Genomic DNA, 5,194 nt, shown 5'->3' with positions numbered 1-5,194 from the left:
GACTGCCAAAAGTCACTTGTAATATTCAAAATGAACATAGATTAATTATGCAGGAGACCTGTGCTACCAATAAAAATTTAAAATCATTAAAATCTAATCCTCCATAGGAAAAATTAGACATAGAAAGTAAATCAAGATCCTTTACCTCTGACTAGTTTTTATGGATCCATCCAAGTAGATGACAATTTTAACAGAGATTTTGGTATCCATTTTAAATCAAGGATTTGATAACTACCCACTAGCAATAATGGGGTTAGCTAGATCAACTGGGTCCTTGCCTTTCATAATTGATAAAATCTTGCAAAAAATATTCGTCCAACAGATTGTCGATGATTGAAGAACTCTTTGTCATCTATGCATTAGTAGCAAAGTTTTTGATGTGGACAGTGCGGTATGGTGACACCCTACAAGAATGCAATAGTGAACTAGCCATATCCTCTCTTATAATTTAGGCATATCTATTTACCCTTCAATAAGTACCTTTTAAAGTAAGTAAACAAGTGTTAAGAAAGTGGGTTAGAAAGGTCACCAGTTTATCTTGTTCTATTATTTTATCTTTTGTGATTCACACATACTTTATTCTTATTTTCATCCTCCTGTCACCACCTCGCTTTCATTGATAGTCATATTTTAACCACCTTTGGATTTTTTCTCCTTTCTTCATTTGCATGAACATCCTAATGATGGATCACATAGTGTGATCCGAAACATTGATGATAAAAATCATGTTTTCTAAATGTTTGATGAAGTGTCTAGACAAATTCATCTATGTTTTTTAAATGTTTGATGAAGTGTCCAGAAAAATTCAATGATGAATTAGGGTCTTTATCCCACAAATTTGACCAACAAAAGCAATAAACATGAAAGGTTAAACTACATTGAGATATCATGTGTTGGCTAGACAATTGAGTATGGAATTGCTACCTTCTGAGATATAAGTCTTATTAATCAAATGTTGATCTCTTTTGATATCCAAATGTTATTACTTTTTTTTTAATGTGGTTTTGAATTTTAATCCCCAGGGCATCTAAACTAGCCTTACTCACTACATCTTCTGCATCTTTTGTCCCTTGTACAATCTTGATTTGCTACTATATTATTTTTAAATTTTATCTTCCTACCTATTCAATGTTCCTTTTATGGAGAACATAACATGATCAATTTAAGGGTTATCTTTGTGGTAGGCTAGTGTTTTGAATCTAGTACCCATGATCTTTGCACCTTCTGCTGACTCATTTTGTACCTAAAATCAATATTTCACTAAATATAGTAAAGAGAATGCCACTGTTCATGCTAAATAAACTTATTTTCTTTTTCTTTGGCTTAAAGACCAACTTCTTTATTTCACACTTGTAATGCACACTCTAACAATTCAAAGAAGTATATAGGATTCTATTCTTCTAGCCTTTCTTAGACTATTCCAATTTTGGCCCTTGACATTCCTAGGCCTTCTGCATAGGTACTTCTTAAAAATGACTGGATTGTATTGAGATCCAATTCTTTGGTTTCAAATATTCTTGAATCAATTCTAGTAGAATCGGATTCTAGATTGGAAGACAACAATTGGGAAAAAGTAGAACTCCTTTTTTTTTCTTTTTCTAGTCACTTATACCAATTTATCAAATGCTGAGATTCAAGATAGGAAAAACATTGTAAATTTGTAATGGTCTGTCATTAGTGTAACTTTTAGAACATGATTTGAGCTCCATGTAGTGGTTGAAGCATGAAAACCAATATAGGGGCATGAATATATGTAGGGGAGGAAAAAAATGAGAAATGCTGCAAGATCATTATCAATATCACCTTGGCTTCAATCAATGCAAAATTTTGGCCTATACAGATTCTTTGTCCCAACCCAAAACTTGTAAATATAGCAAGATGTGTGGAGGCCTTTGAAATACCTTCACTAAGTCTTAGGGGATTGAATTCATTGACATCTTTCCCCCACAACTCTTCATCATGGTGCACCAGGATAGTTTGTAGCATAACCTTTGTGCCTATTAGGACAGTCAAGTTCCCTAGCTGCATCTTTTTGCATGCCTTTCTTGTTATAACCATTGTTGGAGGGTAACGCCTCAACACCTCATACAAAATCATGTTCACCTGAAAATGAGTCATGGGTTATACTCCTTGGCAAAGATTGAACTTGTGAAAGCAGTTATTGTACACTAAATTATTTTGATGATGAATGATAGAGTAGATCAAAAATGTTATTGCAAATGAGATCTTATATAATATGATCTAGAAACAAAATAGTAATGATATAGAATGCATAAATTTAAACTCTATTTATTCTTACAAATTTTAGGCTAGAGAAGGCATCAAATTTTGGAGTTTCTTTGTTGAATGTCTGAAGCACTTCCTCCCTTGCTTGACCTTGCCAATCTATGTGCATTCCAAGTACAACGAGTGTCCATGTGAGTAAAGTAGTAGTAGTCTCACTCCCTGCAGTAAAGAAAGTCTTGCACTCATCAACCATGTTTTGAAGAGATAAGCCCAGAAAATTATCTCTGTCCTTCAATTCATTCTTATAAGAATTCATCATTAGACCCAAAAGATCAGTATCGTAGCTATCATGTTTCCTCATCTCAATATTCTTTTTGTGATCAACGATCATCTTCGTCAATGATTTTTCAATATCCATCTCTAACTTTCAAGACCTTAAATTACTTGGAGTAGGCAAGAACCTTCCAAAAATTGAAAAAACAATAGTAAGAGACATATTTTATATCTAAAATATGAAAGTATTGATTTAATGTCCACCTTAATGATGTTCAATGGAAATATATAAGATCAATTATTCATTCAGCCAAATACCCAATAATGTTTCTTTACAAAAAAGTACTAGTATAAGAAGGAAGGAGGTACTACACTTCCTGGAACCTAGAAAATACATTTTTTCATAACTTTTACTAGCCAAAAAGGTTAGTTTAGCTAGCATATTAAATATGTGTTTTCCTTCCTCAAAACTAAACCCAAATGTTTTCTGGGCTATTAAATCTAAAGTTAGGCATCAAAATTCTTCTAAGACCTCAATTTCTTTCACACCCTTAACGATTGCATTTTCCCATTTCTCCAACATTATGGTAGTGCTAGTTGCCATCACTGGAACCATTGATTGATAGAAATCACCCAATAAGCTCACTACATATGCTTTGAATTCCATAAACTATATCAATGAGAAGAGATGAAAAAAGTTCTTGGTTTGATTCATCCTAAGATGATCAGTGCTCCTTTGTTATATAGCTTTTACCTACAGAGAGAAGGAGACCCAATTAAGAAAAGGGTGACTATAAACTTACCTTCAAACTTTCTAAATGAAAGGTTAGATTGAGAAGTCTCCTTTGACGAGCCCATTTGTCTCCCTCAGATAGTCCAAGGCTATAAGTTCCAGTCAAGTGTTTCAATTGAATTGTGAACTCAAGCTTCTCGTAATGCCCAGACTTGTTGGACAAAATCTGCTTCATAATCTCTGGGTGGTGAACCACAAGCCTTGCTGTAGTTCCCAACCAATACACAAATATCTTGCCTAATCAAACATCAAGGAGCAATATTTTATTCACTGTGATGAGATATTCACAACGCACAAAGTTGTAACTCTTGGTCTTAATTCACAAATATACTAATCGCATCAGGGGAACAAGATCATATTATTTTTATCAGATTTCCACAATTCATAATCTCTCACTCTGTTTTCTTATTCACAATATCCTATCTAATCACACCAACGAACAAGATTTTATCACTTTATTAGATTTTCACAATTCATAAAGTTGTCGCTCTATTTTTGAATTCACAAATAGACTGCCTAACAACATCAGGGGACAAGATTTAATTATTGTTATCAGATTTTACAATTCATTTAACTATCACTCTTGTTTTTGAAATCACAAATACCTTGCATAATCACATCATGGAAATCTTGCTATCATATTTTCACAAATCGTAAAGCTACCACTCTTGCTTTTTAATTCACTAAACAAATTTTACAATACACAAAACTTGTCACTTGTTTTTGAATTCACATAATTGCTGTCATGGAACAAGTTTTAATTTTTGTTCTCAGACTTTCACAATTCATAAGTTGTCACTCTTGCTTTTGAATTCATAAATACTGTGCCTAATCACATTTGAAAAATCATTTTAGAATTCACTAGTATCTTGCCTAATCACATTTGGAAAATCATTTTAGAATTCACTAGTATCCTACCTAATCACATAAGAGATGAAAAGAATGATCTGAAATGATAATGGGAAAAAAATTCAAACAGGCAAATTTCAAAACAAAAGTCACAGAATTTTACAATTCAAAATACACACAACCAAATTGGTTCTTCAAATTCAAATCAATTCTTGACCGATTTTTTTTTTTAAAACTTAAAAGAAGTTGTTGCTAGGATCTTTACCATATTATTTTTCCCAAACATCAAAATGAAAAACCACAACATGTACAATATCGTGGGGTGTGATCTTGGAGGGAGTCGATTTGATGTGCTTCTAGATTTCAAGTAATTCTTTTGTGCTTCCATAAAATAGCCTATAGGGCGGTCTGTAAATACCCTGATTTTGATAGAACTTTTGAGTGTGAAGAGCCACCCACCATATTTTCACCACAATATTCACCAATGTAGTCATCAATATGAAACTCACAGAGATTAAAACCTAGCACCAAGAAACATTCAGATCCATCTCTGTACTGCAGAATCTCTAGTTTCTTGCTATTCAAGGGCTCCTTTGCATTAATGGGAACCAAGAATCACCTTTTATAGATAACATTCTGTTTCATTTTCTTTAAAAGACCCTAACCTTACATCGATTGATGACCTAGGAGAGCTAACATCCCTTCACCATAGCAGGGTTTAGATCCGCTTTCAACACCAGCCCTACCCTCTACAAAAACTATGTGAAAATTCATAGAAAACTTAGAGGAACCCACGCAAATGAAAATGAACCCATGCGAAAGACATGAAGCAAGAAATGTTTCTTTGTTTTTAGATGTATAAGCCCCATGTTGGTCGAAGTTTTGACCAACACAAGCATGGATTTAAAAAAAAAACACATTTTTCCTTGTCTATTTCGACCAATTTGACCCCATTTTTATAGATGGTCAAAAATTTTGGTCTAAAAATGGGGTCAAATGTACTAATGTAAAATGCTATAGGAAATATAAGGGACGAAAAAGACTTATCTATCA

At 33.2% G+C, this 5,194-nt stretch overlaps 1 pseudogene; it reads right to left on the bottom strand.

Moving 5' to 3' along the window:
- Window positions 1-1,686: 1,686 nt before the first annotated feature.
- On the bottom strand, window positions 1,687-4,635 carry LOC149571935 (cytochrome P450 734A1-like; annotated as a pseudogene).
- Window positions 4,636-5,194: the final 559 nt, after the last annotated feature.

Source organism: Cupressus sempervirens, chromosome 2 (genome assembly GCF_028749045.1).
Source record: "Cupressus sempervirens isolate cs-2001-9-10 chromosome 2, ASM2874904v1, whole genome shotgun sequence".
In the NCBI taxonomy this organism is placed as follows: Eukaryota; Viridiplantae; Streptophyta; class Pinopsida; order Cupressales; family Cupressaceae; genus Cupressus; species Cupressus sempervirens.
The sequence above is the reverse complement of the archived record's forward strand: the minus strand, read 5'-3'. Positions and strand labels throughout refer to the sequence as shown.